Here is a 24,398-nt window from a genome sequence, read left to right on the forward strand (position 1 = left end):
TTTGTTCATTTTTGCCCATTTATGCCACCCATTGTTGCTGCTTTTTGCTCATTTTTGCCCCTTTTACTGACACATTTTTCCAATTCTTGCTCCTGTTCTATCACTTTTTACCAATTTTGCCACCTTAAGCATATTTTTGCCACCTTTTTTCATCCAACTTTTGTCTCTTTCCACAATCATTCAGTTATTATCCATTAGAGTTGTCTCTATTTCTTCTACATTATTTTCTGCCATCCTGATGTGTGTGCACATCCTGGCTTTACCATGAATTCTGCCATTATTTTTCCTTATTGTTTTTATCAGCATGCCCATACACATTGTTAACATTACCAATAAAAGTGTAATTCTGGATAAGAAAAGGGATTTACATGTTGAAATAGGCTAAATTATACTACATCAATGAATAAAAAAAATGTGTTGCTTTGACAAGAGTAGTTATTATTCAGGTTAAAAATAACATATTTATCACTGCTTGACTTTATAATGGATCATGATTTTGATGACCTCCATAGGCCCCCAGTTTAGCTGGGCCCCAGGAAGCTCTCCCTTATCCCCCCTCATGGGCGGCCTTGCTTCTTAGCACCGGGCAGAGCCACCTGCTGCTCACTGAGAGTCCTCTGAGCTGCTGACAGCTCCTCTGCACTGCAATCAAATTAAATGGTAATAGATTTAAAGTGACGCTAAAATTATTACAAATTCTCAAACAACAGATGATAACAAATCAGTCTCCTCTGTGGTTTGCAATATGCAAGTCATAAGAATGTCACATGAATTATTCACAGGCACTATTTTAGATTTCACAATGTCCCTTAATAATTCATGACATATCCTGCATATTTGAAAATACCTGAGTTTGTCAGGGGTTTACATGCATATTTATAGTATTTTTTAATTCAAAAATTCAGAATTCAACACCTAACCCTCAGTCTAGAGAAGCAGTCCTGCAGACAAATTAAACAAGTTGAAAAAACTACACTAAAGACGTCCTCTTTTTGTGTCGTTCCTGAAAGTCGTGCAGTGAATTACAACAGACCTTTAAAAGCTTGCAATCGATTCCTAGAAGATTATAAACTCATGCGAGCAGATTACAACATATTTCCTCCTCCGTAATCCCAGTGTTGATAGCGATCTTGATGGGTTTCTTTCTCCTACGGGGAAAGCTCTCCCGCTGGTTACAACACAGTTAAACTCCTCACCTAGCCACTGGCTAGCAGATCAAAGCAACATCCACTCACAGGAAAACAGTCGTGGAGGGGAGAAAAAGGCTGGTTGCTATGGCAACTTAAACCACTTCTTGTATGGTCTCTCAGTAGGTTTTTATTATTAGGACAGGGGCATATTAACTACATTAATCAGGCTGCTGCTTGTAGGGCAACAACACCTGCTGTGATGGCTGCAGATGGCTGCAGCAGGTTCTCTTAATGACTCTACAAGCACTGTATAATGCCTTCACATCCACTGTGGAATAAATCTAGACAGGTTTTTGTTTGTTTTGCATTAACAAAGACACATCTAATGTACATGAGGTATGATTTAGGTCAGATTATGTGTAAAGCCAAGGCATTGCCATGCATGTATGTATGAGTCACATTCTGCGTGTATGTCCTCCTGGCTCTCCCAGGAGATAGAATTTCTATGGCACAGGAAAGCTGGAAACATCAAATATTCACTCTTGGATTTACCACACACGCAATAAGAGCGTCCTTGGAAGTCTGACATCTCCTGTATAATTAAGTTGTCTGGATTAAAGCAGGAATGCGGTCTAATCAGCAGCAGGATATGTTGATAAGCATTAAGCCACGGAGGCAGAAATTATTAAGAACTCCTTCTGATCGGAAGGTCTCATAATGCATCAATCCTGGAGAATGAGGTCATCCACATACAGTCAAATCCATTAAATATGTGGCTTTGACAGCTGTGGCAGCATGCGTTGGCTTCAGATGGTGTAGAAAGAAGAGAGACAGCGATTAACAGCATTGATTTTCCTCTTTGTTTCTGGGAATGTAAAAGAATATCTGTAATAGAAGCGAGCTAGAGCTGCAGCCTCCTAAACATTTGACATTTCCAGGTAGCTTAAAATAGCTCCCATTTTCCAGTCACTGTTTAGAAGCTTCCTTGCTGTGTTTTTGTTATCGTACCCTGACATTTGTCCTCTCCCTTTGGGTAGACGCTCTTATTTACTGTCCTTTTTGACCTTTTGAAATCTAAGCACCCATCGCCGATGTTGCTTTCAGAGTGAAAGCAGCACTTTGCCACCTTTTTGCAGTGCAGGAAAGAAAAAAAAAAGACGTCCCACTTGAACACCACTTCTATCAGAATTGCTATTAGTCATTATTTGTCATGGGGCGGGGATGACTCAGGGTGGCATGGTACTCTTCTGGAAGTGAACTATACAGACACGGTGATACAGAGTAGCTATTTCCATCTCCTTTTTTGCCCCCACCTCCTCCTCGCCACGGTCATGAAATGGAAATGTACGACAATAATGTGCAGCAGAGCACAATGTTTCGCAATGTCAAAGCAATGTGAATGTACTGTAAGATCCATCAATTATTTACAAAAGGAAGTTGGAACACTGGAAAGATTTTAAATTTCTCCGGCTCCTTCAGCCAGTGTCTTTCCCAGCATGCCTCCTGATGATATAATGTTGTAAGGGCAGAATTCACTTACAAACACAACTAGGTGGAGTGTTTTTTCCCTAACCAACATGTGGGCTTTGTTAGTGTGCCTGTCTCTATTTACCCCGCCTACACATCCTAATACCTCATCCATGTGCGTGTGGAGATAATGTAATTAATCATTACATAATCCCTAACACAGGCAAGGCTTTCTAGAGTCTAATTACAGACTAAAATATAGATTCCCATTAAGCATAAGACGGCATCCGTCGATGTGGACGGCTTTAATTCATGCTCAGGGGTTGCCATTAAAGTTTAACTCACTTCCTAAATGAATGAGTCACATCCTGATTGTGTTATTTCTCTAATCTGTTATTCCATCTTACATTAAATGCAAAGCTTTGAGCAAAACACGACCATGATAATAGAAAAACATCGGGTTTTACATCATGTAATATTAAACTTTAATGTCTTAGATGTTTGTTCCCACTCTTCATGCTGCAACTGCTGCATCACCTCTCTGTGACATTATGCTTCTATTTATGAAAGCACTTAAAATTGCACTCATGCATTAAATAAATACACAATAGGTTTGTCACACAGAAGGGCCACATGTCCTAAATCAGCCTAATTTGAATCACATTTTAACTGCCAGCTTTAAATATAGTCACGTATTGATATCAACCTGGAGGCTACATGTCTGTTTGCTTGATGAGCTTCGAGTGTGGGAGACGAGAAAGAGAGAGAAAGGAAGACAGGATAAACATATGCATGATGTGAAGAAATGCTCACTGCTCCGTTTCCTCATGTGGGAATCCCATTTTAATTTGGGGACAAAGTAACATCTGTATTTTAGGAATTCATCCATGCACATTTGATAGGAAGAAACTGAATTAATTGCCATAAATGTTAAATTTTAAAGCTCCTATCAGGGAGATTTTTTCTGCTTACAAAACAGGTTACAATGAATACTGATGCTTCTATACAGGCTACAAAAGCAAACAAGGCCAACTGAGTAAGATCTGACAATTTCTGCATACCTTTTTATAATGCCTTAAATGATGCAAAGGGTAGGCGTCAGATGATGTGATTTACTACAAGAGCAGGCAGAAAAATCCTGTTTTCTCTTTCCATGGTAGAGAATCAAGATGGGTGAAACATTAAGCCGAGTTCAGCAAGGCTGCATCCACGGGGGTGGGCACGGGTAGGCATGGCCACCCCAGAAATCTAATTGGGCGGCAAAGTTCTATAGGCTTTGTGCTTTTTCACACTTTTTCCTTGTTGCATGGCAGATTTATATTTGTTAATACTTCATGTTGGATTGAATTGAAATGTAATTAGTGGGGATGCTGAGCATCCACACTATTGATATTCCTGTCGGCCATTTTGTTTATTCTTCTTCGTCTGCGCTGGCTGTCTCCTCCTTCATACTTTGTCATATCGACACCATTTAAATTTTGAAAATTCAGTTTCTTCGTCATTCGATGGCTATGACTTTTCTCATTTCTAAATTTATAATTTTTAAAATATAGCTATTTTCATGCTATTTTCAGCTATTTCTATGCTTTTTCAGCAATTGAATGCAATTTTCAGCTACTTTCAGGCCAAAATCTGATATTTTTATGCTATTTTCAGCTATCTTTAGGCTATTTTCAGCTTTTTATAGGCTACTTTAAGCTATTTTTAACCTTTTTGAGCTATTGAATGCCATTTTCAGCTACTTGTATGCCATTTTATGCTATTTTTGTGCTATTTTCAGCTATTTTTGGGCTTTTGGCTATTTCAGCAGTTCTTTCACAATTCAGCTCTCAGCATCCTCCTGCAATTTCAGCTGAAATTGCAATTTTGATCTAGTTTCCTTTGGGATTATTTAAAGTATCTATCTATCCATCTGTCTTAATTGTGAAGTCTGGCATCTTCTTTTAAAAGGCACAGTATTTAAAATATTATGGTATTTTTAAGAACAAACTTAGTTAAAAAAAATGCCATAATATTAATTAGTCTGGCAGTTCATTTCTGTTAGCCACTCTCAAAGACTGTTCACCTGAGATGAGGTTTAACCTTAGAATGAAAATTACTCAAACTTTCTGAATAAAATCAGATTAAACCTCTATTTAGGATTACGGTAAGAGTTAAGGCAACAGGATACCAAAAGTTAAAAGATGAAAACCTGACCTGCAAAACGAAATTAAAAATGTTCAATAAAGCTGGGTAAACAGTCTGTTTACAGCAACAGCATAGCTTACATAGCCATGTTAGCCGCATAAGCTACATGGATAATGGAGCTATTTAGATATGTAACTAACCTAGCTAAAGCTAAGCTCACAAAGCAGCTATCTATGTTACTTATCTACATTTTCTACACTCCTGAATTTTTTGCTACGTTTGCTAATGATCATGTTGCTAAAGCTAACCTAGCTATGAATAATGGAGCTACATAGCTTATATAACTAGATAGCTAACATAGATACATAGCTAACATAGCCACAGCTAAGCTCACAAAGACGCTATGTAAGCTACAGATATATTAACTGCATAGTTACATCGGCTTTAGCTACGTTGGCTAAATCTTACATTGTTAAAGCATATATTAGCTACTTTGGCTTTTGCAGTAACATTAATTACGTAGCTAATGTAGCTATGTTAGCCTTCTCTAAAGTTAAGGCAAGCCACCGTTTGCGTAACTACTTCTAAAAAGGGTCTATTCATACTTTAATCATTTAATCATTTTTTCTCTGTTTTATTTATGAAACATTGCTTTGTAATGTTTACAATGTGGTTATGTCATGTATGTAACTGCCAGACTTTGTTTATAAATAATAAGTGATTGCAGCTGCATTAAAAAAAAAATCTAAAACTCAAAATAGGTTGTACTGGCAAATCACTGCACTCCCTTTTTCAGATACATGTTGTCTTGGATGAACCATCTGTGAAAGTGGCTGTCAGAGCTGTACGGTCAGCAGCCACACCCCTCTACACTATTTATCATTTGGCACAAGGTGCCACATCCTGGGGCTGAAGGGGGCTCAAGCTCGATACATGTTGACACACGCGTATCACCCTGCAGCCACCCTGGTGATGTGCCCAGAGACCACAAGCAGGTTTGCAGGGCCTTTGGACAACCACAGCAGGACCAGGGGCTTATGGCAACCCCACCTCAGGCCTGGACACTAGCCTAGGCCACATTCATTCCTAAGTCTGCCCTAAAGGTTTGGACTTTATTTTTTTCAACAGACTATTTTCCCATGCCCTTGGTAATATGCAACGACATCTGGAGCACTACCTGGGTTGTGTCAATCCTCCTTCCTGCCTGATGGTGCCCCTCTGGCAGATAGGCCCCTTTCCACATCTACTTCAGCCTCAGTTTGGCCCGAACATGCTAAAAGTTCTGCACAGTACTGTATGTATGCTTTAATTATGGTTTAATCACCTGAATCAACTTAGAATAAGTCTTTTATAGAAACATTAGGAAGGTCCCCCTCCACAAACTCAGCCATCTTGCACCACCATGTTTCTTCAGTTCTAAAGAATTGACCAGATAGTTACCACCAGAAGTGCACAGACAGAAAGACTAAAATAGAAGCTTGTTGAGGGGTTTTGCAGACAAATTTGTATTGACCAAAATACTGAAATATTTGAGTCTGTCATGGATGAGTTTGTCTTGAAAGTCACCTTGACATTACCAACAGGAGGGCTGAGCAAATAAGTGTTGAAATGTAGAAGCTGGCTGTTAGATGAAGCTTACTTTTACATGCTTGTACCTTTAAGTTTTCCAAAAATAATCTAAGAAGACTTGCGGTACGTGTTGTCACTCTGTTGTGTTATTCTTAAAGTTAAAATATAGATTCATGAGAATAAGACAGTTGTAGGATTTTGTTGCTGTTAGACATTTATCAAGATATGTTAAGTGAAATCAGACAGAGCGAGCACACATACTTTCACTGGGCCACCACAGTCAGAAAAGCCTGGCTATGCTTCTGCAGTTCAGACAAAAGATTTTCAGGGTAATGAGGCTGATTTAGAGTATTTCAGGGAATGTTTTTGATTCCATCACATTTTTTACCAAGAGGGCGCTCAGATATTTTACAGGATAAAGGATTGTTACGAAACTGTTTAATGTGATCCTGAAAATACTTCAAGGTCCATCATGCCATTTGTTCACGGTAGATAAAAACCTTAATGCTCCCTGACTGTACGAACTCATTTTAAAACCCCTGTGAGTGCACTGTTTCCTTAAAATATGTGCTTCTAGTGCACTGAGCTTGTGCTAAAAGTGCCCAAATAAGGACGTCATTGATCCATGAACAAATTGAAACTCCTGGTCTGTCAGATGCAGTTGGTTTTCATCCTCAGTCATCCTGCAGAGCCAGCGACCTAAACCCTGATATGACTCAGGCTGAAGTTTCACAGAAGTGACAGAGCTGTTACTCAACGTTTTGAAGCCCCAACAACTGAAAGAGAAAGCAACGACTCGTTTAACATCTAAGTGATAAAATCCTCCATATATACCTCTAAGGCTTCTTATAAAGAACTTACTCCTCCATCCTTTTAAGATATATGCATCTTTCATTTAATGAAAACTTCCATATTATCCAATACTCTACAGAATTTTTAATGTCAGTGATTTGTTTAGACTTGACCTCAGCTGTAACCACTCTCTAACTTTGTTTCCAGCACAAGTAGTCAGCTGGATGCTCCTTAGCTCAATGTCAAATGCCAGAAGTCTCTTTCACACATGAGCTGTTAAAACATGACGAAGCCGACTGCCCTGAAATCTTCCTGAGTTAGTTGTTCATACATGCAGCTTACAATGGGATATGATGCTATTATATCTATCACCCCAATTCCAAAAAAGCTGGGGTGCCCCAAAAACTGTTAATTAAAACAGAATGAAATTATTTGCATATCTGAAAAAAAAAACAAAAACACACATTTTATTAAAAATAGAACACAAACAACATCAAGTATTAATAGAATATTAGCTCATTTTGAATTTGATGTCAGCAACACATCTAAAAGGAAGTAGGGATAGGACAACAAAAGGCTGGAAAGGTGTTACTAATGAAAAACAGCTAGAAGAGCATATTTTGCAATGAATTATGCTAACTGGCAACAGGTCAGTAACATTTTTGGGTGTAAAAGCAGCATCATAGAGAGGCAGAGTCTCTAATGCCCCATTTACACAGCAACGTTTTAGAGTGAAAACGAAAAACTTGTAGTGTCTTGGCTGTCAATAGCGTTTTGGTGCCTGAAAAAGGAAAATATCGGAAGCGGGCTCCAGAGTGGAGGTTTTTCAAAACGCCCCCATCTCTGTCTCTGTGTAAACAGAAAAACAGCACTTTCTGAAAACGGACATGCGCACTGTGGATGCGGTAAATATCCATGCGCGAGTAGGCTTAAAATGCATGGGCGGACGGAAAGCCCAAACAAATCAAAGATGGCCGACACCAGTGTACTGTTCGTGCTCCTCACTCTCTTGAATTTAACTGTACTTCAACAAAGTGTTGATTTACTTCACCATCAGCGGAGATGTATTTTGTGCCTGCACCAGATTCTGACTCGACCCATACATCACGGCATATGGGTTGAGTCAGAATCTGGTGCAGGCACGAAAATCACACCGCCATCTTCTGGCCTGGCATGTATACTACGTCTTTTTGGTGTTTCCCACAGTCTCGTGTGAACAGAGATCATTTTGAAAATGTTGCCATCTGAATATCAAACTTTTTGGAAACAAAAACAGAAAACAAAGCAAAACGTTGTGTAAACGAGGCCTCAGAAATAAAGCTGGGCAGAGGTTCACCACTCTGAAAGGGGCTATACTGGAAATCACTGCATGGACTCAGGAACACTTCCAGAAATCAATTTTTGACAGCTCGGTTCACCATGCCATCCACATATTGAAAAAAGAGGAAGCCATTTGTGAATCTGATCCAAGAGTACTGCCATCTTCTCTGGGCCAAAACTAATTTAAAATGAACTGAGGCAAAATGGAAAACTGTTCTGTGGTCAAATGAATCCAACTTTGAAATTCTTTTTGGGAACCACGTTTGTCTAACCTGACACACCAGATGAAAACCTCCCATGGACAGCATTTGGGAAAGGGCAGAGCCTTTGAAAAAAAACTTGGACAGTGATTGAATGAACATTCTGTGTGTCACATCTTTACTGGCCAATCAGAGCAACAAAACACGTGACATCGTAGCTCCAAACCAAGGTGCACCGCTACCAAGGCCTAAACACCATACAGAACTGCATAATGTGAACCATGGCGACAGCAGAGATGTCAGTACACAACTTTTGTCATTTTTGAAAATAAAACAACTCACTGCTGTTCTTTGTTCTTCTTTTAATAAAGAAATGTCGTCAAGTTCTGATAAAACTGGCACTTTAGCAGCATCCACGCTAATCTCTTCTGCCATAAATGGACCGGCCTCTTCTCACTGCTGCTTGCTTACGTCATGACTCTGTCGTGCCTGAAGTACTGCCCCTCATTGCTGATTGGTCCTGTCACTTTCTAACCAGGCCAAAACAGTTCAGATGGGAGCTTTTCAAGATGGATTCGCCAGTGAGAAACACGGAAATGGGCGAAATCATCTGCTTTGCAAGGTTAATGGTCGCCATGTCCTGCAGACTAAAGACGGGAGAGGCCACCCAGCTTGTTATGAGCGCACAGTTCATAAGCCTGCAGCTCTCATGGTATGGGGATGCATTAGCCCTTATGACATGGGCATGATGGGAAAATCATTATCAATGCTAAAAAGTATTTAGAGCTTTTAGAGCAACATCTGGGGTCAATCCCATTTCTACCCCTTAGCCCTTATCTTACCCCTTCCCCTTGGTTTTGCACGTACAGATCAGGTGAAGGGGTGTCCCAATTCTCTTTTGAAACAAGGGCTAGGGCTAAGGGCCAAGGGCTACCCTTGGTCCTTGAAATGAAGATTTTCCAGGACCACACTTGAAACCAAGGACTATGATGAATTTCCCACCATGCACTGCGTTCATTTGCAAAGTGGCACAACAGACTACAAAGGAGGTGCATACATTTAAAAATGTTTTTGGCATAATGATTATAGAAAACACAACTGTTATGTTTATATATATATATATAAATATATATTCAATCTTTAGCCACTGGGGATTGGCGTTTATTGTATTTTCTGTATTTACACCTGTAAACCAGGGCTATTAACTGTATAAATATATGGAGATGAACATGGAGATCCATAGCATGAGCAAGATGGTCGAAGCTTTATTGTCACCTCGCTTTGTTTATCGGCAATGTGTGATGATGGACAGCAATCAAGTAGCGTCTCATGTCTTGAGGGAAGGTTTTCACCCCTACCCCTTACCACTCTGTTTTGAGGGGGAAGGGGAAGGGGAAGGGCAAGGGCAAGGGCTAAGGGGTAGAAATGGATTGTTCCCTGCTCCTATCCAGATGGCTCTTTTAGAAAAGGTCTTGCATTTCCTCAAGATAATGATAAACCACATACCACATGCATCATAACAGCATGGCTTCACAGTCAGTGGCCTACCTGTAGTCAATCCATAGGAAAAAATGGAGACCCAGGGCTGTCAAGCAGCTAAAATGCTGTAAAAACAGGACAACATTCCTTTCCCAAAACTCCAGCAAATGGTCTCCTCACCTTTCAGATCTTAACAGACTGTTGTTAAAAGAAGAGAGGATGCTACACAATGGTAAACATGGCCCTTTCTTTAACAGTACTGAGATCACACTAGTCCCATGTCACTGGTTGCACGATGTGAACGTCACCACCCCTGCTCGCTCCCTGAGAATTTTCCTGAATATTTCCTGCTGCATTCTTACATCAGCTCACCTCGACATAACACCTAAAATATACCAGAGGAATGGCAGAAAAAAGCAAGAGTAAAGTCAGGGTGAAAATATGTCTGCACATGCAGCTCACCTCTAAAACGTCAAAGAGTTTCTAGGAGTTTTGCTCCAAATGCGAATAGGACTGTGAACACCTGGAATTTTCTAGATAACGTCCAAACATTCTGGCCCTGATATTTTCATTATTTGCCTTTCAGGTGGAGTATGCAGTTTTCAGCAGGAGATTATCTGTGTCCAATGTGCTCTCACAACTTAAGGTGTTTGGTTGAAGTGAGGGGGGAGCTAGGTAGCACAAGCAGGGGGAGGAAGAGGAAGAGGAGTCTCCTGTGATGGTGACTGTCCTGGGTTAATAATACGTCCACATGTATACAGGCATTTGTGCTACACAAACACAGCAGTAGAACTCGCAAAACAAGCAACTGAGGTTAGCAGTGAAAAATACAAGGCAGAGAATATCGGCTTAGAATAAACTATTTTCCAACTGGCCTATTTGCATGCAGGGAATGAAACTGATATAATGATAGAATGATATTCTTGGAGGCAGTTATTACAGATGAACTAGAGAGATAAAGAGGGGGTGATCAGATTGAGCTCTTTGAGTACATACGTGCAGCCAAACAATGTCGGGGAATTTTCAGGAGTGAAGTATTGATTGAAGGAGGCATTATGCCAATAAAGTTTTTTTTCTCCTTAGGGGGTTGGTAGAGATCAAAACGTTACTCAAAACAGCGGCTAGATCTTGATACTACCGCGCTACAGCGTGATCTCTTATATGGAATTGGCAGAAAAATCATTCAATGCTGGTTTAAAGCCACATTCTCAGTATTTCTAGCCTTAATGATTAAATGACAACTGCAATAGAGCTCATAAGTCTGGTTGTGGAAGTAAAAATCCCATTCATTGTCTCCATTTGGTTTGGTTACTAGCCATTACATCATATTCTTCTAAGGTAGACTTACCACAAGCTACCTGAGTGTGAAACACTACAAAACTGTCTGGCTACAGACCATAGAACTGATGCCCCCTCTTGCAGACTATTACTGTGAGATGGCTTTTCTGTTAGAGCAGGTTTAGATTCTTTTTAGTTCAATTTCACTCATACACAAAGTCTGGCAGTTACATTCAAGAAATAACCACATTGCAAACATTACAGTCTATGCAACATTTCAGAAATAAAAAGAGAGAAAGATCAGAGGTCTAATCTGTGATTAAATTATGTCTAGACCTGTTTTTGAAGTAGCTACACAAACTTGCCCTAGCTTTGTAGCTTTAGTAAAAGCTAACATGGCTATATTAGCTACATAGTCAATGTAACTGTATAAGCCAAAGAAAGAATGTAAGCTTTAGTAACATAGCTGAAGCTAATGCAGCTATGCATTAGTGTATCTACGTAGCTTACACAGCGGCTTTGTGAGCTTAGCTATAGCTATGTTAGCTACATAGCTATATCAGCTATGTAGTTATGCTAGCTACATAGCTCTGTTAATCATAGCAAGGTTGGCTTTGGCAACATGACTATTAGCAAACGTAGCTAAAACTTACCTGGGGGTAAATTATGTATGGACCTGTTTTAGAAATAGATACATGAATGACAGTCAGCATAAAGCTAACATAACTACACTATCTGTGTAGTTAATGTCACTACGTAAGACAATGTAGCTAAGTAAACTTTAGCAACGTGAGCTTTAGCCAACATAGCTTATGCTAACAGCTACGTAAGCTACATAGATAACATAGCTTTGTAGCTTACATAGCTAACATCAGCTTTGTTCCTCTGAAAGTATAGAGATCCCAGGCTTCATGAGCTTTACCTTTGGCTACGTTATCTATGTAGTTTATGCAGCTAACAGAGCTACATTTGCTACATTTTAATGTTTTTATGGAGGAGGAGCTTTAGACCTGTAAGCAGACTGCTTACTCCGCTTTATCAGACATTTTGTAATGGATGGATATGTTTCACACATTTATCTGGTAAACCACTCATAGCCAGTGTTTGGGAAAGGGCAGAGCCTTTGAAAAAGAACTCGGGGGGGACTGGATCTGGATGAGCATTCTGTCTGTCACATCTTAACAAGTCAATCAGAGCAACAAAACACATAACGTAGCCGTCAGCGAGCTGTGCCCCTACTGAAGGAGTAAACTCTATTATAGCGGCATAACACAAACCATGGCGACTGTAGACATGTCAGTACACAACTTTTGTCGTTTTTGAAAAGAAAACAACTCACTCCTGTTCTTTGTTCTTCTTTTAACAAAGAAACTTCATCAAGTTCTGATAAAACTGGTGCTTTAGCAGCATCCACGCTAATGTCTTCCGCCATAGTTGCACCGGCCTTTTGTTGCTGTTCGCTTACATCAAGACTCCACCGCCCCCGAAAGTACTGCCCCTCGACGCTGATTGGTCCTGTCACTTTCTAAGCGGGCCCAAACGGTTCAGATGGGAGCTTTTCAAGATGGATTCGCCAGTGAAAAACACAGTAACGGGTGTATCCATCTGCTTTGCAAGGTTATGCTGAACCAGCATAGGCTCCCAAACCTGGCGTGACCTGACCTGACTGTTGGATGTTATACTCCCATTTTTCAACACTGTACCTTTAAGAAAAACATGATTGCTATACAATATTGTGCAAAAAAGAATTGCACCACCCCACAATGCCACAGTGTAATAGAAAATTCCAGATTGGTGAAGCTCAATGTTACAATGGAAATGCTTACCTAGCCTGTGAATGTCCACGGTTGACTTTTGATGACAATGATACCTTATGCCATACTATAAAACAGTATATAGTCAAACTGTAATGTTATAATGTTATTACTGACAGTGTTGCTTGTGGGATGGGTTTTCTTCATCCTTTTTTGCACTCAATCAAAAGTTTCACAGTAATGAAGACTCAGATAGGTAATTGGCTTGGGTCCAGGATTAAAAATGTTGATTTAAGGATCTTGTAAAATGCCAATGGAGGATCTGAACAGGTAAATTTTCTTAGAGAACCAAAGCGGGCAACCACTTTTGAGCTCTATTCCTTGAAACAATGTTGGGTAAAGTTTCAAATGAAATGCATATCAACAGGACAGCAAATTATATTTATGTATCTGACAAACAAAAACAGCATGCCATGTCTCATTATTTTAAGAAAATAGACAGTTAACTGTGTCCCCTGACAGCTGCTTTTATCTTCCTCATCACATCCAACATTCATGTCCATCATTTTCTGTGATTCCCTTGTGCATAGGAAGCCAATTTGAGAGCAAGTAGCAGAGGAAACTAAGGCAATTACCGCAGAAAACGACAAGGATGGTTTCTGGTGACAAAATGTCATCCAAAACTGAATGTCATTTACATATAAATATGGGGTTTGATTAAATGAGAAGCCTTCATTACAAATTTCAGATAGGTCGCAGTCCTATCAAGCCGTTAACCTCACCTGACCTTGAAACAACACCGGATACAAAGACCAGATATGATTATGGGTTTAAATAATTGCATGAAGCCCCTGCAAACACCACAGCTGTATTACAGTGTCTCTCTGCACACTTCCACTCCGGTTACTGAGCTCACATCAATCCTGCTTTGAGCGGTACTGATCTGTGTCACCAAGTGGCGAGTGCAGAGGGACAGCAGTGTGGTTATGCAACACAATACAGCCTGCAATAAGTGTCATTTTGAACTTGGGGGACACATGATGTTAATTAGCTAGAAAACACACATTACTTTTCCTTCTCAATAGCTTTTATCTTCTACAAGCTTGTAAAAAAAAATGGTCCCTGCAGTGTGATCGGAGGGATATTTTAATTACCAAAGTATATGCTTTAATTACTGGAATTTTTCCTTTGCAAATGTTTATCTCCGCTGAACTTTCGAACTGAGAAAGCAAGCATGCATATTATTAATATTTCTGTTGTGCTCAACCTTCCTCTTTAATGTGCCTGGAGGTTAAGATGGATTTTTTCATGGGCCAGTTGTTAATGCTTCTATGGATGTATGACTAAGAGTAGAAAGACTTGTATCACATCTCTAAAATCCCACTACTATGTCATGTTTAATTCCTCAATGGATTATTAATCTCCCTTGGTGGATGGTCATATGTTTCTCTATGTCTGTAGGGCTATACTTTAAGTAGGAAGTAGATGGACTGATGCATCAATTGAACATCAGACTCCGCTATCAGCCCCTGACAGTGATGAATAATAAGGCATGTACAGATGTCTGTAGCCAATGTGTATCTGCTGTGTTGCATCAATTTAAAGCTGGCAAGCTGGAAAACTAGATTCAAAGAAGAAGAAGTCAGCGTTGGACTTGTCTCTGAACCCATCTGCGATCCTCATCCGTCATCGTCTGACAACAATCTGTGCCTCTAAGATCAGATGCCAATCTCTCTGTAATTCTGTTGTAGCCAGCCTTTCCTTTTCTTGCCTTTTTATGTGGCATTTATGTAACAGACATAAACGCTGTTAATAACATCTCAGAGTGGTTTCTGAGCTCGATTATCAATTTAAAAAATGACATGGGATGAACATTAAAGATCTGCAAAGGCTCAACAATGTATCCGTTTCTTTAGCATATAGTGTTAATTCAGGCAGCCCCCTGAGTGCCATATAACTGAGATCAGCTGATCTCATGCAAGCCCTAATCAGCTGACGACCAGTTGATTTGCTCTAAGCACTCTATTGGCTGACTGCACTCACGCCATATTTAAACTTTTCTAGCCTGGCTACTCTTTCCTACTCCCTCTGCAACCCTCCACCACCCCAGCTCCTCCTATATAAAGCTGTCAATGCTGCCTGCTCTGCTCTGGATTTATCACCTCTTTTCTTCCTCTTCTCCTCCCTTGTGGGCACAAGGCACAAGCGTATGCTGTTTCTACTTGATGTTTTCTACGAAACCCAAAACAGCTACAATGCCAAATATGAATTATGGCATTTAGTGAAAATTAAGAACTGCTGATAGAAAATATTTATGACAGAAATTCTGTGTGTTACTTGACAAAGTGGTCTTGACTGAAGAAAGTTTTTAATGTCAACAGCGAAAAACTAAAATTGTTCCTTTAATTTGTAAGCCATAACAAGTTTCCTTTTCAGTCAAAATCTTCAGTTCACCAAAAATTTTTTATTTTATTTCAAAATAAAAGCAGGTCTCCATCCAAACAGGAAGTCACTGACCCTTAGTTTAAGAAAGAGCAAAAATACACAATTGAACAAAAAATGTTTTTAAATGTAAAATAGTGGAATTTCAACATTCTTCTGGGACTTTGAGATAGATGTCCAAAATGTCCATCAAATTTTAATGTTGGGATCATCTGCTATTTGAATATTTCATGGCTTTGCCTTGAGTTTTTTAAGTATTTTATTGGATATTAAGGGGAAATGTTTCCATATTTTTGAGAGTTTAATGGAAGATTGGGAAATTTGCTTTCAGTTGGGGTTTTTTTCCAATTTCATAGAAATTGGGGGGAAGTTGTTAGGATATTTTAGGGACTGTTTTTAATTCCTGTGCCTTTACATAGAAATTTGGGAAATTTGTAATTTTTGGGAATTTGACTGGGAATTAGGAGGATGGATTCTTTACATTTTCAAGAATTTGGGGGAACAGATGGCCTAATGGCCCCATGAATAAGGGCGGCCCAGGTTAAAGTACAGTTTGTGGCTATTTTGTCGCTTTTCTGTCCCTCCAATAAAGGCAAAAAGGACCTAAAATACTTTAAAAAAAAAAGAAAAGAAAAAAAAGATAAAAACATGGGGCACAGATCGCCTAGTGGTTTGGTTTTGACCCATGTGCATGGACGGCTTGGTTTCAAGTTCGATCTGTGGCTCCTATTCTGCATGTCTCTCCCCCACTCTCTCATCTCTGCTTTCAACTCCATCCACTGTCCTCCTCTCTAGAAATAAAGTCATAAAAAACAACATATATATATATATATATATATATATATATAATATATATATATATATTAATTTTTTTTTTTTTTTTTTTTTTTTTTTTTAATAATCAAGAATTTTCACAGGAATATAAGGTAATTTCTCTCAAATTTTAGGGAATTTGTGAGGATTTTGGTAAGGAAAATTTCCAAAGAAATCCTTTTTAAAGACCAGGCTGTTTTAACTTATTAAGTCCTATTTCTTCCAATCAAGTGGGAGAAACTAAAAATGCATTCCAAAAAAAAAAAAGCTCATATTTCAGGACGTTAACTACAGAAATTCTATGATTAATACTTATTAAGATTATTCATCTTTTGACTGCCCTAGTATCCATGTTCTGAGGGAGCATTATCCATAAACAAAATAAAATCAAACTGGACATGATTGTTAAACTAGGTACCAAGATAACTGCGACACAAATGTGCAGCATCTCTTTCCTAACAGACAGGTACACACTAGATCTAGCTGACAAGATCATAGCAGACTCACAGCATCCCCTCTGGTCTGAGTATGAACTGCTGACCTCAGGTACAGACTGCCACGGATAAGGAACAAAAGAAGCATCACACCCTGAGTACCTCAGAGCATTCAGCTGCTAAACAAGTGCTGATAATTCAGCACTATGCTTTATGTAACATCAGCCTACTACTTGACATTCACTGCATGTATCATGTCATGCTTTAATAATGTTTCTTAGTGATGTGTTTTATTGATTTTTTTTTTTTCATGTTATCATGCGCTGTCCTGCTTAGACTTCTGTTGTGTTTTTATGCCCTTGGTGCAAGGCAGACCTCTCTAGAGGCAATAAAGGTTTCATCTATTTATTCATTTATATAGCTGTTTCTCATGTTTCTAAGCTTGATAGCAGTTTATTCATGTTATATAGAATCATTGATTCACTTCAGCTGTAGAGCCTGGGAAAGAAATGATTCCCATAAAATGAACAGTAGTGTGCAGAATTATCATCATGATGCAGAGTGTGAAAATATAAAAATGTGTCAGGTCTTTCTGTAACCTCTTCAGGTTGATAGAAAACAAAGCAGAAAAACTTTGACACCTTTAATGGAAACCACTGAAAAAAAATGTGAAAAAAAAGACAAAAAAGATAGTTAAGTAGCAAAAGAGTTGCAAAAACGGGTACAAATGCAGTATAAATTGGTTCAAGTGCCAAAAAAGTGGCAATAAAAGGGAAAAAGTAGCAAAAAATGTGTTTAAAGTAGCAAAAATGGAGCAGAAATGGGTAAATAGTGTCAAAATGGTTTAAAAGTGGCAAACTAAAGGGTGGAAAGGGGCAAAAAAGAGTTAAAAAAGTGGCAAAATCTGTGAAAAGTGGCAAAAGAAGTTGCAAAAGTGGGAGAAAAAAGTGTTGAAAAAGGGTTTAAAAGTAGCAAGTAGTAACCCAAAATGAGGGAATGGTTAGCCAGGATGCTAGCACCAATGCTACTGATCCAACACACATGCACTGACATCCTCAATACATCATAGCTGGGGAGGGCCATTCTCTGGGTTTTTTTTCAGGAGCCCGTCCGTTGCTGTGGGCAGGCCTGCTTTGAGGCAGCAGGCGTCTTGGACATGGCGTGCACAACGGCAGCTTTAGCTTGTTCATAAAGGGCTGAAATGACAATCCCTCAAATGCAGACAAGAAGGGCTTTTATATCGCAGCTCAGCTGCCTTAACTGTGTTTAAATCCCATGATCTCAACCACTGATATGGACATAGAGCCGCTGCTATAAAAACACCAGTGGCATTTTTTTTTATCGCTTTGGCTTGCTTAGAACTACCAGTAAAAGGCTGTTTAAATGCCAAAGGGAGGCGTGTTGCTCTATGGTGTCTTCTTCCCTAGTTGCAGTGATTTTCACACTCATCTGGTGCCTTTTCAAATGAATTGGACGTGTTATCAGCAACATACTCAATCCCTGATTAATATAGCTCAAACACTACTTTCATTTTGTCTGTTGGTCGTTGTCCATTGTTGAATTTTATCAGGAAACCAATGTGTTCCCAAACAGGACATCTTAATTATAAAAGGGGATCTTCAAGCTCCGCTTTCTCCTTTGTTGAGGCTGCCATGATGGTCCAATTACACTGCTTTCCGTGTAGGAACTGAATACATTCATTCCAAGGGTATACAGATGGGCCCACATAAGAATATGTGTATCTTTACAGCTCTGGAAAATAGAGATAAGGCCTACCTGACCCTGTGTGGAAAAAGTAACTGCCACCTTGTGTTAGATCATGAATCATCTGTGATGATCCACATTTTTAAAAAAAGCTGAGTTCAATTTCACTTTCCACATCAAGGCCTGATTACTGCCAAACCTGCTGAATCAAGATATTCCTTAGATCAGGGGGTCCAAACTTTTCCACTGAGTGACACATATTGAAATACATAAGAATGATGGGGCCACTTTCATATTTCACAGCTTAAGCATATTAAAGTTATAAACCAGTCTAATATAGATTAAGATATTAGTGAGTGACTAGTTAGCTAGTTAGTGGTTGACAAGGAAAATAGTCAATCAATTTAAGGATTTTGAGGAGGCCAGTCAGAATTCAGGGGGGCCTGGTTAGCCCTGGCTACCAACGGCTATGCACCTGGAACAATGCTGGTGCCGCTATTTAGTGGCGTGATTAATTAGGGCATTATAAATCAAAATAACACTATTACTTTAGTACTCAATATCTTTATCATTTACAGTATCGTCCTAGTTAAGTCACAAATTAATAAAAACATAAATTATTCCCGTTGAAATGTTTGTTTACAGAATTACCATGGTAGCACTGCCTTGTGCTGAAACTAAGAAGTGCAATACAGTCAAGCAAAAGCCTCATGTTCTGATTTCATTTTTTATAGTCAAAATTTGCTGCTGGCCAATCAAAAGTGGGTCACATTTGGCCCCAGGGCCATAGTTTGGACATCCCCGTCTTAGATAGAACTTGTCTGACAGAGTTAGACAGATCTCAAAGATCTCAAAAAGCAACACACCATGCCGAGATCTACAGAAATTCAAGAGCAGGTGAGAGTCAAAGTCTCTGACCATGGTGAGTGCCACTATCCACAAATGCGGAAAACTTGATAAAATGGTGAGCCTTCCCAGGAATGGTTGGCCTACCAAAAGAATCAAAGAGTGCATCCACAATTCATCCAGGAAGTCAGAAAAGAATCCAGAACAACATCTAAAGACCTGCAGGCCTCACATGACTCAGTTAAGGTCAGAGTTCATGATTCAAGAGAAGAAAGAAAGAGACCGGAAAGTTCCAAGATGGAAACCACAGCTGACCAAAAGAGTCCAAATGCTTGTATTACATTTGACACAGAAAAACATCTTGATGATCCTGGACTTAAAACTGATTGAGATGCTTCGGCATGACCTTAGACAGGCTGTTCATGTTTAAAACCCTCCAATATGGCTGAATTAAAACAACCCTGCAAAGAAGAGTGGGCCAAAATTTCCCCAAAGTCATGGGAAAGACTGATCGCCAAATATCGCAGATGCTTGCTTGCAGTTGTTGCCTCCAAGAGTGGAACAACCAGCTATTAGGTTTGTGGGAGGGGGCAATTTCACAAAGGGCCAGGTAGGTTTGAATTGCATTTTGTATTCACTTGGGTTATCTTTTTTTCCTATTATTATAAAGATGTAATGTAAAAAATCAGCATTAGACTCAGCAGAAAAGTAAAGTTAGACATCTGTATTGTCCCTAGTTTTGCAATCGATGCATCTCTAATAAAAAGGTATGTCAATCCTTAAAGCCACTTTCTTGTGTGCTTTAAAGGAGGCAAATATACCACACTAATAATCCAAATCCAACCAAATCCTCTGTGTTCTGTAGGTGAAAAGGTTTATCCGCCTAATAAGTGAGAAACCAGGAAAATCTTGAACCTGGTTAAGTTAATAAAAGTCTATCAATAGCAGCAAAGACAAGCCCTGAATGCAAACACTCCCTATTAGCTGTGTCCCTGCAGCAGTTGGTTTAGCAGCGAGCGTGTGTTTGGAATCTTAAAGGCGAGGATCCAGACGCATTATTGAATGCCACAGAAGGGGTCAGAGACGAAGGTGCACTGGGAGGGAGTGATACAGACAGCACACTGACAGCAGTATGCACCATCAGCGGGCAAAAAAAAAACTGTGATCGGGATCATTTACCATCACTCTCCAGGGAAATTTGCATTCATCTCTTTAATCCGTACCTGTCTCTTGACCTCAAATGCTGCGTTTCCAAGTATTGAGGAGTGCTAGTAGAACTGTTGCATCACACTTTAAAGAATATGAGACATAAGGATTTGTCTGCTCCACACAATACGCTAAATTAAGGAATTAGAGCAGACAGACAGTAATATCTCTATGTTTGAGATAACTTAAAAAATGTTGATTCAAGTTTAGCCTACATTCACAACGCGCTGGATTAGCTTCCCGGCTGAGGAAAGCACAAGAATTGAAATGCAAATAAGACGGGGGATTACTGAGAGAGCATTCAGTCTCACAGAGCCTCCTCCATTAACGGGTGAAGAACTGGTCACATCTGAAAATAATGTCTACGCTTAATAATTATTCACTGGTTAATTATTTGTGTTTGGAGCTAGTTAATAACTCATGTCCTTAGCCACAAAGAGACAAATATGAGACTATTTGTACCTGGAGACAATGCAGCTACAGCATAATGATCCAATCTAAGCCAATAATCCTCCCCATTACTCCACACGCTCTAATAAAAGTGCAGCACTGAGGCAGGTACTCCCTATCCCCTAAACATGTTAGTCCTTGTTAGCGTCCACTTGATAATAAAGCTGACACAACATCAGCGAGATGCGCAACGTTTTCTTCCAGTGTTTTATTTTGCAAGTCATCTGAATCCAAAGAAAATGGATCTAAATGAGAAAGTGAATCGTCTCAACTTCAAAAGCGTGCTTCCTGCACACAGAGGAGTGTGAAATTTGTAGCTGCAGGGGTGGCACCGACTTGAAAGTAACCAAATATGAATTCTCTTTCATAGTTTTTTCAGATCTGAAGAGAATAAGAGAGGTGTTTACTGACTTTTGTCAGCTTTGTTAAAAAGTAATTACTGACAGTCAATGTGCTTCTTTTGTTAAGCCTGGAGATTAATTTTTTAACTTTTGCTGGAAACACTATGCAAAATTGACTAAATGTAACACTCGCTTTCTTTGAATATGTTTTCTACACTTGTTAAAACTTTTTCCACTGTCTTTCTTACCAAATCAATTCACACCTTTCTTTTATATAATAATAGTTCCATTAAAAAAAGCTGTTTGAATGTGAAGTAGAGTTATGGTGCAGTTTCATCATTGTCAGTCAGACTGAATGTTTCTAAAGTTAAGAGTGCCCTCTGCTGGCAGACGGTGAGCACACCTCTACATCCCTACAGTTTTGGTCTTTTTGATTCACTCCATTTGAAAAGAAATGGCAACAGAGCAGCCAGTGTCCCTCTTTTCCCAGCAGCTTCCTCCAACTTCTCCTGGGGGAAAACCAAACACTCCCACGCATGCTGGCAGACATCGTGTTGACTGAATTTGTTTTTCCGACTGCTTGAGCCTTTCCTCCCTCCACTTGTCTTGTCTCCCTTCAGGAAGTGACTTCAAGGAAGAGCAATGAAAAGAGTTGTTTACAGACTCCATGAGTGAGGTGACACTAACTTGAGTCGTCAGTCCAGTTATATCATTAATAACCATATATGATCATTCAAAATGATGCCTTGGTGTTTAAGAGCAGACGGCGAATCACAGGGTAGAAAATCTTTGTTTTCAGCTTGTTTGCTTGGGGACATTATCTTATATTCAGAAGGGAAAATTCAGATGATCAAATCAAATATTCATCCAGTGTTGGCAATCACTGACATAGCATTAAAAAGCCACCCCTGTAGGATTTTCCAGCCTTTTCCTTCAGACAAATCGGTCCCAACAGGATACCTTGAAGCTGTTTTTTTTGTTTCCGACAGCACAAACATCCCTTTCTGGGTCACAAAGAGGAAATAAGAATGAGGAAACAGGAAGGAAAAGATGAAACATCTTAAGGAAAACATCACAAACCTGTCATCTCTGCAGTGTGTCCTCACCACACAGTTTCATCGCAGCTCTGTCTTCACCGAGTACAAAAGAGATCCCCGCAGATGCTCTCAAAACCTGGATATGGAGGTCAGCAGACACAAACAACAGTTCAGTCAGGACCACTTTGTCAAGAAACACACATGAGTTTTCAATTTTTATCTTATTATTAATTTGCTGTCATTGCTATTATTTATATTAGGCGTTGTGGCTGTTCTGGGATCCCCCTGCCCTTCCATCAGCCTATGTGGAAAACATCAAGCAGGAACAGCACATGTTCCTGCTACTTTCTGTGCCTGCAAGGAAAGCCTGAGGCAAGAAGAGAGGCCACAAAAACCCAGAGCAGAGCAGGCAATGACAGCGGAATGATTTAGTCCGATAAAGCATAGAGGAGGAGCTGGGGTGGAGGAGGTTTGCAAAAGCAGTTTGCAGAGGGAGCAGCAAAGCATAGCCAGATTAGAGTAGCATAAATATGGCAGCATGAGAGCAATTAGCCAACAGCATGCCTAAAGTGAATCAGCTGGGTAGGCTGAGGTTTTACCTGGGATCAGCTGTTCTCAAATACATGACAGCGCTTACCTCCGTGGCCTGTCTGAACTAACACAAAATGCTTGATTTTTTACATTGACATTCTTAGCAAAATTTGGAAAATTGTTGGGCATTAAAAGAACAAAACAGAATTCCAACAAAGTTGGGATATTGTGTAAAGTGTGAAAAAAGCAAATCATTTTTAACTTTTGTTCTTTTTAAGATTATTTCTGGAGTTTTGGGCTGCTGAAGAGACCAGAAACAGGAAGAGAGCGAGTGAAGACATGCACCAAAAAGTACAACAATCGAGATTCAACCTGCATCAAAGACTGCAGCCTCTGTACATGTGTGCCTGCTTCACCAACAGAGCCAAACCAGCAGTTTTTTCAACCTTTGTTTGCAGAACGGTAATCTAACATGCTCCAGTCCCAACTTTTATGAAAATGCTGAAGGCATCAAAAATCTAAATCAAAGAATGTTATTACTTTGGGTTTTGTGCTGCATTGTATTAAATACAGGGAGAAAAGGATTTGCAAATTGAGTCTTTTCAGAAGTGGGGTTTATACGAAAATAAGTCTATTCACCATTCTTACTCTTAAAAGAAAGTTTTTGTACACTCTAGTCTACAAAAACATTAACATTGGTATCATCTCTGAGCATTAAGTGCTGCCATGAATTTGTATTCCCATCAAAACACCACAAATATCAAATTGTATGAAAAATAAACATTTTTTTCTAATATATTCAGTATGTCAGGGTGAAAACCAACTTATTTAAATTGTACCTGATTTGTGGAGAGTGCTGATAAGAGGGACTTCAGACCTCAGGCTGTCCAACTGCAAAGAATTGAAGATATCAGATTATAAAACCCAGAAAACTTTGAATAAACAGACATGACATGAATGTGGCAGAGTTTTACACAAAAAGAATATACATATTTCTGCAGAGTTAGATGTAAAGATGACTGTTATCAAGTACCTCTTCTCCATGACAAAGACTGTTCTAAAACTAGCTAAAACAGGTCTCTGAAGACTCCGAATCTAACTAAAAGTAAGTTAAGACTAAAATGTAATTTGATTTTTGTCGGATATTCAAAATTCATGATATAATTCTACTGTGGGTAAACCCGTCAAAACATTACGTATCTGTTGCTCGGAGTTTGCGCTAGACATTTTGCAAGCACGTTTTTGCCTCAGGCTTCAATGACCGACAGGCCTCAAGAATTTCGGCAATTTACAACAACTACCGGACATACACTTCGGATAGCAACGTGAGCAATAATCTGCATTTAACAGAAATTACAAATTAAAACACTGTGATACAGCTTCATGTCTGTGCCAAAACGGGACTGGTCTGAATCTGACCCTGGACCGAGACAGCAGAAACCGAGCCGAAAGTAAACCCGACTAATTGTTACCCTATT

The 24,398-nt window shown here is 39.4% G+C and overlaps 1 long non-coding RNA gene across 1 annotated transcript in view; it reads right to left on the reverse strand.

Annotated features, from left to right (window-relative positions):
- Positions 1-24,398, reverse strand: part of LOC121522153 — an 82,159-nt gene that overhangs the window by 57,425 nt on the left and 336 nt on the right. Inside the window, exons 2-3 of the long non-coding RNA XR_005992953.1 lie at positions 23,760-23,811; positions 22,433-22,525 (exon numbers count right to left, since the gene is read on the reverse strand). This is a non-coding gene — a long non-coding RNA (uncharacterized LOC121522153). The remainder of the gene's footprint in view (positions 1-22,432; positions 22,526-23,759; positions 23,812-24,398) is intronic.

Source organism: Cheilinus undulatus, linkage group 15 (assembly GCF_018320785.1).
Source record: "Cheilinus undulatus linkage group 15, ASM1832078v1, whole genome shotgun sequence".
In the NCBI taxonomy this organism is placed as follows: domain Eukaryota; kingdom Metazoa; phylum Chordata; class Actinopteri; order Labriformes; family Labridae; genus Cheilinus; species Cheilinus undulatus.